This window comes from Rhineura floridana, chromosome 13 (genome assembly GCF_030035675.1).
Source record: "Rhineura floridana isolate rRhiFlo1 chromosome 13, rRhiFlo1.hap2, whole genome shotgun sequence".
In the NCBI taxonomy this organism is placed as follows: Eukaryota; Metazoa; Chordata; class Lepidosauria; order Squamata; family Rhineuridae; genus Rhineura; species Rhineura floridana.
Window position 1 is genome coordinate 27,403,983 of NC_084492.1, and position 13,389 is coordinate 27,417,371.

A 13,389-nucleotide genomic window follows, 5' to 3' on the forward strand; every position below is an offset into this window, starting at 1 on the left:
AATTTCTTTAAATAGTGATTTTTTTCTGTTTGTTGTCAAATTGTTGGTTTTTGTTCTGTGTGAATGTATTGTTATGTTCTGTGCTTTGTAGATTGAATGTTTGCTGTAAGCCACTTTGGGCACAGCTTGCTGTGGAAAAGTGGCATATATAAATAAATGAAATCAAATCAATCAAAATCTCTCTCACACACCATTCATATAATCCAGTGCTAGCCCTCATTGGGTTTTTTCATGACTATTTTTTGTTTTGGTACTTCCAAAAACCTTGGGGTTCCCACATACCCGTAGATACCTTCCTCTTGTGCATGCATGGTGCTGTTTTCAGCTTCATAAGGCCTGGTGCTCAGAGAATGGAAATCGCAATTAGCAGATATGATAAAATAAAATTATAGTGTAGTTGGGTAGCATCACCCAGAATGTCTAGCCACAGGAGCAGCTTCAGGAAGGCTCACCAGTTCTTCCATTGCCTGCCCTCTGCAAAAGGAGAGAAGCTTTGACTTTGCTGGCCTGGAAGTCACTACCCCTCCTTCTCCGCCACCACCACCAGCAACCCTTGACACATCTGACACTATTTGCCTTGTGTTTTGTTGGTGATGGTAGGACAGTGGTGGGGAGTTTCCAGCCTGCAAGCAAAATTTGGTCTGGCACAGGTCCCAATCTAGCCTGCAAGGCTATTTTCTTCCAAACCATGCCCACCTGCTGCACACCCGGTGTCATATGTAGGGATAGGTGAGAATTTTGATTCAGTTCGCATTTCAAGCTGAATCTATCAAATCCACTTTCCGAAACAATATGAGACCGGAAGCACAGACATCCTTCAAAATTCAAACTTATCTGAATGTTGCAATGCAGTTCGCCAATCAATGTTTACAAAAAACAATGTTTACAAAAATGCATATATTAGGGGAAAGTGTGCATAAAAATGAACATATGAGTGAAGATAGCATACAAAAATGCATTATATGACATGAAATTGCTTGGAAAAATGTGTACATTAGTCAAAAAGGCCTACAAATAAATGTGTACACAAGAGAAATATGCACTAAAATGCAGGGAAATTTTCTCGATTTTAAAAAAAAATTGCAAATTTGCTGTGGAAATGTGGAGAACTGAATTTAAGATTAGAAAAATGAGCAACTGAGAAATCTGAAACTGCTAGATCTTTCCATCCCTAATCATATGTGACAACTGGTGTGGGGCAGATAGAGACATGGCTGGATAGACGGTGTGAATCTTGGCTTGAAGGATCCATCAGAAGACTTTAAGACTGCTGGTCAGCAGCACTTCAAACCCCCATGCAAGCCCTTTCCAAGCCCTGCCCACCTGGCATATTTGGCCCACAACAGGTGGGGGTGATTAGAAACTGGCCCACCAGCCATAACAGGTTCCTGACTCCTGTTGCAGGGCAATGTGATGGCAGTGTAGGAGGCTGGTGCTGTTTCTTGTGGACAAGTCTGGCTTGGAGCCTCTCAGAATGCTGGCTTTCATTGACATTTAGGGGAAGAGCCTTGGCTCAGTGGCAGAGCAGTCAGTTTGCATGCAGAAGGTCCCTGGTTCAATATCCAGGTAGGGCTGGGAAGGATTCCTGTTATCAAATCCTGGAGAGTCATTGCTAGTCGGTGTAGACAGTACTGAGCAAGACAGACCAATGGCCTGACTCTGTATATGGTGGCTTCTTATGGTTATTATGTAATGGGGATATGTCTTCTTGGAAAATACTGGGGCAGGAGCTACAACAATCCTACAACAATGATACAGCTACAACAATACTACAATACAAGTACTGGCAACGCAAAGGGCTTTCGATGACGACCACAGTGCACTGGCAAGGCTGGTGGTAGGTGCAATAATAATGGCCTACCTTATGGGGCTGTTTTAAGGATGGCAGAGATCATCTACATGGAACACTTAGGAAACGTGCTACATGACTACTGATATTAAGCCTTGACACTGCTCCTTTTGGAAATCAAATTAAGAACACGAGAATAAAGATGAATTAAAATGAAGATCCTGTTGTTTCTCTATCCCACCTACCGTTTCATGCTATTAAGAGCTCCAGGAAGACAGATATTTATTATAGGCAGTTGATATATATTTTCACTGTTCTGTGGATTGAGTTAAACTGACAGGCACATTTTGTAGTTTCAAATGTTAATGAGATTCCGTTTAACTTTACTTGACTCTATTATCTCTACGTTTATAACCCATAAAGTGCAGAGTTTACATCTGCTACAGATTTACTGGGTAAACTGTAATCATGAGCAATATCTTAATCCTATTAATTGCCATTTCCATGGACAGAAGTGCCATTTGTGTGTCATATTTTTATTGGGCTTCTCATCAATATCGTATGAGTAAGCCATCAAAGAGCAGGAACTGTGCCAATAAAAACCATTTATTGCCGGCGCCAACATGCTGTTACACCAAAATTCAGTACAGGTTATTCTCCATTTTATGACTGTCACAAATGTAATTTGATTAGAAACAGGCGAGGATTCAATTAGGGCATTTTTGAAGGAATTATCACCGGAAGACCATTTTGTCATTCAAATGGCTTGCACGTGGAAGCCTCTCCAACGTATACAAGCCCTCACATTTGGATTGAGGCAAAAGTGGTTCAAACTAAACAAAAACAAAACAAGGGAGTGAATATAGCCTTGCAAAGGCATTTACATAAGTTACTAGCCTAGCAAAATTTTTACTAGCTGCTCATCCACCAGTAAATATCTATAAATGCAAGACTGTGTATTTTGCTGAATGGTATAGGAACTGCTGCTTATGATATACACCCTGCTATAGCAGAATTATTATGTAAAAAAGGACAATGATACAGAGAACCAGACATCACAGTGTATAGGAAGAGATTTTGTTACGTTTTTCAGAAAGACTTGTGTCTGGAAGAACCCTAAGAATGATTGTGTAATGTGCCTACTGTTTCTATTCAATTTCACACAAAAAAACCCATACATCTAGTCAGTGTTTCAGTGGCTTCCAATCTGAATGTGTGTTCTTGGTTCATTGATTACATTTTATGTGTCCATTTGTGTCTACTGGGTGTCCACAAGCTAGGATTGGGAGCCCATTTGGACACACAGCTATTACTTAAAAATGCCTTGGATGCAATTTATGTTGTCTCTGATGTCTGAAAGGTTTTTGATACAGTTCCTAGACTGGATCTGCGTGTACACCAATGGCTGTCCTATTACATATCAGGATTTTGCAGACATTGATACATTACTTGCTCCTTGCAAAGTCTACTGGGCTTTTATGTGGGTAAAATGTCCATAACTCTGTGACAATAGCACATGCTTTTCATGCAGAAGGTCTCAGGTCCAGTCTTTGGCATAGGTCAGAAAAGACTCCTGCCTGAAGCCTTAGAAAGCTTCTGCTAGTCAATGTAGACAGCACTGAATTAGGTGGACCAATGATCTGACTCAGAATAAGCCAGATTCCTATGCCTATGGGTTGTATCGAAATGTCCTATTCAGAGTAGACCAATTGAAATTAATGAGCATAAGTTAGTCTTGCCCATTAACTTCAGTGGGGCTACTCTGAGTAGAACAAACATTGGATACCACCCTATGATTGCCTTGTCTATATGCCTGAACTCCAAGTGGTGATTGGAATGTGTGTCTAGTGGCCTATTTGCATAGACTAGAACCATATGGGTGGTACGCTGGTAAAACAGGATTTACTAATCATCTGATTCTCACTCGTAGGCACACAGGCTGAGCAAGATATGGCGGTCAGACCCATGGAGGGGGCAGGGCCAGCAATGCAATAACAATCCCTCTCCACTTGTAGAGGAGGGTGGCTGAGTAGGAGAAGAAATATAGCTCAGTGACGGAATACAAATGCTTTGGATGCAGAAAGCCACAGGTTCAATCCCTGGAATTTCCAGGTAGGTTTGGGAAAGACACATGTCTGAAACTCGGGAAAGCCACTGTCAAGAGTAAAACAAGATGGGCCAATGGTCTGATGCAGCATGAGGCAACTTCTTATGTATCTATGAAGCAGAGCTTGGAAAAGTTACTTTTTTAACTACAACTCCCATCAGCCCAATCCAGTGGCCATGCTGGCTGGGGCTGATGGGAGTTGTAGTTCAAAACAGTAACTTTTCCAAGCTCTGCTATGAAGCCATAAGCATGAAAATCACCTTGTGAAGGATGAGAATTGTGGATGCATATGTCCACAAAGAGAGGCAGCATACCTTGAAGGGGACAAGGAAAATGGTGGTGATCATCATCTTCAGGTCCTACTTGTGAGCTTCCTAAATGCACCCACTTGGCTGCTGCTGGAAAAAACATTGTTGGACTAGGAAGAGCTAATCCAGCAAGGACTTAAAGATGATGGTTGTCCCCTAACAATCAGTTGCCAAATGGGCAAATTACTGTAGTGGGCATACAGCTGCATTGGGAACCAATCACTGACAACATTTTCCTAAGTGGTGGAGAAAATGTGCACACTTCTTTGCTTCTCATCTCAGTCCTATACCAGGATGCAAAGACCAGTTTGAAAGTGCTTCTATGCCCAGATCTGCACATCAAAAATCAGGCCTTCTCCCACATCTTTCAGGGCTGAATCACGCATGCATGTAGATCAGTGTGAACAACTGATGACTTGTATATCCAGCATGTATTATTTTTCAGTGTTGTTGCCATTTCTGATTTACAAAAATCAATAAAATATACAGATACAATAAAATCAATAAAATAATCTCAGTACAAATATTAAGTACTGAAGTGACCCTCACTGTTATATAATTCCTGAAGTGACTCTCCCAAGAGATGATCCTCTTGTTGGTGACCACTGATGATAACCCACCACAAGTGGCAGCTTTCCAGATATGCTGCTGCAGCACAGAAGGACTGAATAGCAGCTCCTGAATTAAGAATCAGCTCATATATCCAGTTCAATTGCATGATGACCATACAGTCATTAGATGGCAGCCTGGGTATTTTTAGGTTTTCTGTCATAAAATATCCACCATTAACAATCAACAGAGGTAAAGGTCACAAATGAAGAGATGGATCAAATAAATGGGGCGTTGACCAGCTCTTTGAACTAGCTCTCTGTCTGTAAGTCTGCAGCAAACTGCTCATCATTGTCAGGTAGCAGAGTTTCTGCAAGCCACATCTCCTGTGATTGGCTCAGATCTTGAAATGGGCCATTACTAATCTAACATCATGGACAGAACTTCCATTCATAACCCATTGCCTAAAACAATAATTTTCAAAGGAGTAGTTTCATTTATACTCTCACCAAGTATGTAGTAATTAATTGTAGAGAAATCAAGGGATGTAGAAGTATGTGTAAGCCAATTTACATTGGCTGCAAATTGGGTCACCATTGTTTAGGGATGTTGCCATGAGCAGATGCAGCAGTATCCATAGATACTGGGAGCCATGGTAAATGCAGTCCCTAAGGTTCCCAGCATCTATGGATGCAGCCACAATAATGGCATTTTAATGGCCTCTTAGGAGCTAATTGGTCTTTCTAGCTCAGTAGTGTCTGCACTGACTGGCAGTGGCTCTCCAGGGTTACAGACAGGAAGTCTCTCCCTCCCAGCCTTACTTTGAGATGTTGGGGATTGAATCTGGGACTTTCTGCATGTGAATCAGATGCCCTACCACTGAGCTACAGCCTTGTGTTATTGTTCTTATGTAAGCCACCTTGGAAGGTCTTTGCCCTGGAATATAAATCTTTGAAATAAATAAATATAAAAAGAAGAGAGGTACCCAGAAGCCACTGTCTGAAAATCCTGTATATATAGGATATATATTTACTCATCTTGAGTACTGTGTCCAGTTCTGGACACCACACTTTAAGAAAAATGCAGACAAACTGGAACAGATTCAGAGGAGGGCAATAAGGATGATCAGGGGACTGGAAACAAAGCCCTATCAGGAGAGGCTGAAAGAACTGGATATGTTTAGCCTTGAGAAGAGAAGATTGAGGAGAGCTATGGTCGCACTCTTCAAGTAATTGAAAGGTTGCCACACAGAGGAGCACCAGGATCTCTTCTCAATTGTCCCAGAGTGCAGGACACAGAATAATGGGCTCAAGTTACAGGAAGGCAGATTCCAGCTGAACATCAGAAAAAACTTCCTGTTAGAGCAGTACGGCAATGGAACCAATGACCTAGGGAAGTGGGTGGCTCTCCAACACTGGAGGCATTCAAGAGGCAGCTGGACAGCCACCTGTCAGATTTGCTTTAACTTGAATTCCTGCCTTGAGCAAAGGGTTGGACTCAATAGGCCCCCTCCAAATCTACTATTCTATGATTCTATAAATGTTAAACCAATAAAGCTAGCTGGGTAGACACTAGATGGGGTATACTATGCTTGCAGCATTAGTTAGGCGTTTCTCAACGAGGCACTGCCCTGCCTACCTTCTGAGAAGGGTCGTAGCTCACTAAGCTCGGTGACAGAACACCTGCCTTGCATGCAGAAGGTCCCAAGTTCCATCCCCAGCATCTCCAGTTAGGGCTGAGAGAGAGACCTGTTTGAAATCTTGGAGAGATGTTGCCGGTCAGCATAGACAGTACTGAGCTAGATGGCCCAATGGTCTGACTTGGTAAAAGGCAGCTTCTTATGTTCTTAAATGACTGCATGAGATGTCTTCACTGGCAGAGCTTGGAAAAGTTACTTTTTTGAACTACAACTCCCATCAGCCCCAGCCAGCATGGCCACTGGATTGGGCTGATGGGAGTTGTAGTTCAAAAAAGTAACTTTTCCAAGCTCTGGTCTTCAGATCATTTTATGCCCCCCTCCAATTATGGTTAAAAAGCCAAAGGATACAAGAGCTATTTCTTTGACAGAAACTTCTTTTCTATCAGATTTTGGAACTGGGAGAGCATGTGCCTATTGCAATACCATTACTGAATGTATGATTTTCTGTCTTCCTGCTTCCAATATTAGAATAAAATAACTACAAGCCAGCTCTTCAGCTGGGGTTAAATGGCACACATATTACGCAGGCTGACATCCGACCAAACAACATGCTTTAAAAATAGAGGAAAGAAATGCTTTGACATATTGACAATTTTGCAGTTAGTCCCTAATAGCAAATCATATTTTAAAATTTTGCTTTTATTGCTTCCCATGTAGCAAAAAGAAAAAAGAAAAGAAAAAGGCACTGTTTTTAATACAATCTCCATAGAATGAATTCTGTCATGCATGAAATATTTCTCATTTACAAAGCTTCAGAAGAAGCCCCCCCCCTTTCAGAAATAGGAGTGCTTTCATTGCAGTACATATTACTGTCAGAAATTATGATTCTCTTCACTGGGTGCTTGTTTTTCTTATCATATTTCCTTGCAAATGGCCTATCTAGTTTATTATTTCCATGAAATATTCAAGCTTGCCAAACCATGAAGGCAAATGTCAGCTCGGTTGCTAATGTTGTCAGATTGCAGAGAAACAGCTGAGGCAAGTTTGAGCAGACCACAGTGCCAACGTTCGCTCTCACTAGATAACCAAAGAGCCCGGTTCTACAGTGAGCCAGAATGAGCAGAGGACGTCTCTTTGAATTATGGTTCTAATTGACAAGGTAATAGTTAGGTGCAGAGAGTTTAGAAGCAGGGAAGAAACCTCCTCCCTGCTGCAAACAGTGGTGGCTGGTGGCCATTTGGATTGGTGGGTCTGAAGGCAGAGAGACCAACAGTAGATGAATCATAGAATCATAGGATCATAGAGTTGGGAGGGGCCTATAAGGCCATCGAGCCCAACCCCCTGCTTAATGCAGGAATCCAAATTAAAGCATATCTGACAGGTGGCTGTCCAGCTGCCTCTTGAGGACCAGCATCCACTGGATGCAAAGAACAGACAGGTTCCACCAGGCACTGGGATAAGGGTAAATTTCTGCAGTGCAGAATCTCCTGTTGACAACTCCCATATCTATGTCCACAGGGAGAGTCCAAAAAGTGCAGGCTACTGTGTTGATCCATTATTATACATAGAGTGGTAAATATAGCACCACATTTATTATGATCAGCATGACTGCAATGCTATGCATGGTTTCCTGGCAGTAAGCTCCATTGAACTCAGGGGTGTACTTCTGACTTCGTAAGTTCAACTTGGAAAACATGCTGAGCTTTAATAAAAGATCTTCATCTAGCTGAACTGCAGCGTTTAGCTTTTCATTAGAAATGTAAACTATCTTGCAAAGAACAGTTACCATTTAAGCTGCTAGCCTGCAGTAGGATCCCCATCAAAGGAATGGAAAGAAGTATCCAGCCTCTGCTTATTTCCCTCCATCGCTCCCTTCCACTATGATAGCCTGTCTCAAAGAAGAGCAATGCCTGAAAGCCTTGATATCACCTCATTTGTGTGCAAGACCAAGGGGGGTCCATCAATTATCCTGGGGCTCAGGCGTAAGAACACAAGAAAAGCCTGCTAGAGGCAGGGAACAGCCATGAATTTTCAAATCCTCTTTTAAAGCCACCCAAGTTGGTGGCCATCACTGCCTCCTGTGGAAGCCAATTCCATAGTTTAACTATGGGCTGTATGAAGAAGTGCTTCCTTTTCTTTGTCCTACCTAGGGAGGTGGTAGGCTCTCCAACACTGGAGGCATTCAAGAGGCAGCTGGACAGCCACCTGTTGGGTATGCTTTGGTTTGGATTCCTGCATTGAGCAGGCGGGTGGACTCAATGGCCTTAGAGGCCCCTTCCAACTCTACCATTCTATGATGCTATGAATCTTCCAACGTTTGGCTCCATTGGATTATGCCATTGCTCCTACTCCGAAAGCAAGTCTCAGAGCTCCACTCTCCTGTGTTCTCCTTCCACTGCATCATTGTCACCAAGCAATGCAACCTACCCTTTTCTCTCAACAAGATTTATGCAGTGACGGCACTCTGCAGATGAAATGGAACTGATGAGGCAGTAGCTTCAGGACAGAGAGCAGAAAGCACTTCTTCACTTACACACAATTAATTTAGGGAATTCAGGGTCAGGAGATCTGATAACAGCCTTAGAGCTTTAAAAGGGGGGATTAGGCAAATGCACAGAGGTGGGGGAGAAGTCTTGGATGGAAGTACATTTAAGTGACAGGAAAAAAGAGGGAGTTCCCAGTTCCTGCACTCATATTATGAAACACCTAGCACTGCAAAGTGTGATTCTCTCCCTTGCAATTTCCCCTTTTGTTTGTTTATTTATGAATTGCCTTTCACATGTATGTCAAAGTGATAAATGAATATACTGACATGTATTTAAATCTGTAATTTTAGCTTATAATGTATATGTCAAAAAGTTGATTTGTATTTTGATTTTTTTGGAAAAAACTTTTTTGGAGTTTGATTTTTGTTGACAATTTTAATATGTATTTTATAATCTTTGTAAACCATGTAGAGGTTTTATTTACAATTTAGTGGTATATAAATCTTATTCAATAAAAATACATCAATAAATATTAAAACAGCTAACACTGTTTTTAAAATAGCACAAAAATAACGGTAGCTTTAAAAATAATACTAAATGAACATCTAAGGCAGACACCTTTTCATTCATCTCGAAAAACCTCTTGAAGACTGTTTCATTTGAGCAGGTTTTGGCTGTAAGTGGCAGATCAAGTTTTTAGGTTTTTGGTTTTAACTGCTGACCCCTGTCTCTTTGGTCTGACTTTAAAAAAAAAAAATACTGTAGCTTTACAAAAAGTGTAAGTTTAAATATGTAAGCTGCCCTGAGTGGTGCTTTTGCACTAGAAAGGGTAGACTATAAATGGTTTAATGACTAAATAAAATAAAGTCTTATAGTTAAGGCAGTGGTTCTCAAACTTTTTTGGTTCACGGCTCACTGTAAAACATATAAAAATTTTCTGGTGCACTTCGTGTACAAAATTAAAAATATATTAATATATTTTAAACCATGAATAAAATAAACTATAGAAAACTATTACTTACCCTATACAAATGGGTTTCTTCTCATTTTTAAAATATACTTTCATAATATTTGAGACACACCTAGCCACCTCTTAGGGCGCACCAGTGTGCCTGGGTGCACCGTTTGAGAATCACTGAGTTAAGGACAGAGATGATGGAGGTTTATAAAACGGTTCATGGTGTGGAAGAAGAGATTATTTCATCCCTCTCTTTCAACATTAGAACCCAGTGGAGTCATCCAATGAACCCAATCAGCAGAAGATTCAGGACAGACCGAAGGAAGTACTTTTTCACATATTGCTTAGAGAACTTATGGAATTGGCTACCACAAGATGTGGTGCTTTTCCTCTAGCTTAGATGGTTTTTCAAATAGGATTCAACAAATGTATGGAGGATAAGGCTATCAATGGCTACTAGTCATAATGCTTCTGTCCAATTCCTACCAGTCGGTGTGCCTCTGAATACTGGGAAACTACAGCAAGAGATATTGTGGTATTCTCAAGGACATCTATTTAGCCTCTGTGAGAAACAGGATGTGGGATTTTGGTCTGAATCTCAGTGGAGGCTGGTCTATTAGGGTGCATGGGGCACTGCCTCACCAACCTCAGTCTGCCCCCAGTCAGCCTTCACCTGTCTGCCTTCTTGTAACACCCTGACAGGGGGCTGTCCAGCTGCCTCTTGAATGCCTCCAGTGTTGGAGAGCCCACCACCTCCCTAGGTAGGACGGAGAAAAGGAAGCCCTTCTTCACACAGCACATAGTTAAACTATGGAATTGGCTTCCACAAGAGGCAGCGACGGCCACCAACTTGGGTGGCTTTAAAAGAGGGTTAGAAAATGCATGGCTGTGCCCTGCCTCCAGCAGGCTTTTCCTTATGTTCTCATGCCTGAGCTCCAGGATCATTGATGGACCCTCCTTGGTCTGGCATACGAATGAGGTGATATCAAGGCTCCCCCTAAGTCTCAGTGTTGCCCTTGTAGAACTCAGCAGGGAGGAGGATGGGGACAAACCTAGAATTAGTTGCCACTGCTCTGATTGGCTCTGGCTTCACCTACTGTTGGGCTCCCTGCCTTCCACCCCACTAGTCCCAATGGACACCAGCCACCACTGGGTCTGATCCAGTATGGCTCATCTTATGTTCATACATGTATCAGCAGCTATTAGTCATGATGGCTAAATGGAACCACTGGGCCCAAGAGCAATATGCTGCAGAATTTTAGTTGCTGTGTGGAGAGCTGGCTCTAGATGTGAGGAAGCTCTGGGCAAAATGCCCTGGCAGACTTCCTCTGGTGGTAGAGGTGGGCAGTAGCAGTGCTCCAAACATTGCTGGGTGGCTGGGTCTAGCCACTGCTTTAATTTCCCACAATACCTCCAGTGTTGCTGTAGAGCATTGTGGGAAATTCAAACGGTGGCTAGACCCAGCTGTCCAGCACTGCTTGAAGTGCTGGGCCAGTCTTTTTTTTTTTTTTTTAAGGGAAGGCTCGGGGCAGGCATCAGCAGTGGGCCCTGCTGGACCTCTGGGGCCTCAATAGCTGCCCAAGGATGCCAGCTGCTGCCACCAGCTCTGGCTGTGTGTGTGGGTCTGGTGGGGGGAGGCAAACAGAATGGGGAAATTGCCTTGACATTGCATGCTTATGTCACCTCAAGTGGCAGCTGATGGCTCCGTGTCAAGGGCACAGTGGAATCTGCTCCGGGTTTTAGTCTGAAATTTCAGGGAGCTGTCCAAGGTACTTCATAAATCAGGGGGAGGGGAGAAGGAAGATTGGTACCTACTGGTCCGTGGTGACCGGTGGCTCCATGTTAGTTGTGTAATGGAATCCACTCTGGGTTTTAGTCCACATTTTCAAATTGCTGGCCAAGGTGCTTCAGCACTATAGACAGCTCCTTGGAAGTTCAGAGTAAGACCTGGAGCAGATTCCACTGCCCCACTGACATGGAGTCACTAGCCACAACTGTTTACCTCCTTTTTACCCCTGGGTTATCCCTGTATTCCAGCAGTCAGTCAGCAGTCAGTACTTGCTTCTGTAACAGATTTGCAAAAAGCCCCCTCGACAACACAACTCTTTATCTGGGAATAGGACATGCATGTGTTTCTAGGTCAGGAAGATAAACTATACTTATCAAAACAGCATTCATTTAAGAATGTAACACAGGCAGTCCCCAAGCTTCCTTTAAGTCAGTTTGGTATTTTGTTGTAAAGCTGTCATGACGATCCAAAAAAAGTGATTATATGTGTCAGCAATAAGGAAATAACACATATCTTTACGGACTGCTACTGTTCCTGGGGCTGGATAAGGCATCTGATTCCAGTGGCTTAATTTGTATCTACAATGTATGCAAAAAAGGCAGGCCTAATTAACATCTGCAGTCAGCAACACAACAAGGGCATTGGTCCACATGCAATTATGTCCTTACTGTTTTCCCTAAACAAGAGGACAGAAGCCCTGCTTTTGCATAGAAACAGGACTCCTTTTTTAAGCTTAGGGAGTGGGCTTCAGTAGAAAGAAATGCATGCTAATTAGAGCATAGTGGCCTGGCTCATTGGGCAGATGGTTTCAATGCATCCAGTCCCTGCAGTATGCACATAATGACTATTGCAGCAAATGCCGGGCTCCCACCAGGCTTGATGGCTCATCAGGAGGATGGCAGAACCAGCGCTCCTTCATCACATGGGAGACAATAATCTTTTTTGTCCCCGTATATAGTATATAGCATCTTTGGGAGGTAGTGTGCTCTCCTTCATTGGAGGCATCTGTCAGGGATATTGTAGTTGCAAGATTCCTGAAATAAGAAGGCTGAACTAGATGACCTCAAGAGTCCCTTCCAGCTCTAAAATTCCATGATTCTAGGATGCTGTTGGAACCCACACTGCTTTCCACTCCCTTTCATTCTTCTGTTCTTACTGTCATTTTAATGTATTGTTGTTGTTATATGACTTCAGTGTATTGTTGTTATATGACTTCAAGTTGATTACAACTTATGGCAACCCTATGTATCTTTTTTGGATATATTAATAGGGTTTTCATAGTAAGAGGTATTCAGAGGTGGTTTACCATTGCCTTTCTCTAAGCCTACAGCACCCGATATTCCTAGGTGGTCTCCCATCCAAGTACTAACCAAGCCGGGCCCTGCTTAGCTTCCGAGATCAGATGAGATTGGGTGTGTTCAAGGTAGTATGGCCATGGTAGAAGTAGTAGTAGCAGTTTGTTGTTGTTATGTGCCTTCAAGTCAATTACGACTTATGGCGACCCTATGAATCAGCGACCTCCAAGAGCATCTGTCATGAACCACCCTGTTCAGATCTTCTAAGTTCAGTTCTGTGGCTTCCTTTATGGAATCAATCCATCTCTTGTTTGGCCTTCCTCTTTTTCTACTCCCTTCTGTTTTTCCCAGCATTGTTGTCTTTCCTAATGAATCATGTCTTCTCATGATGTGTCCAAAGTATGATAACCTCAGTTTCATCATTTTAGCTTCTAGTGACAGTTCTGGTTTAATTTGTTCTATGTAATTC

The 13,389-nt window shown here is 42.5% G+C and overlaps 1 pseudogene; it reads right to left on the minus strand.

The window, feature by feature from the left end:
* Positions 1-12,946: 12,946 nt before the first annotated feature.
* LOC133369500 (5S ribosomal RNA) lies at positions 12,947-13,065 on the minus strand (annotated as a pseudogene).
* Between the last annotated feature and the right edge of the window lie 324 nt (positions 13,066-13,389).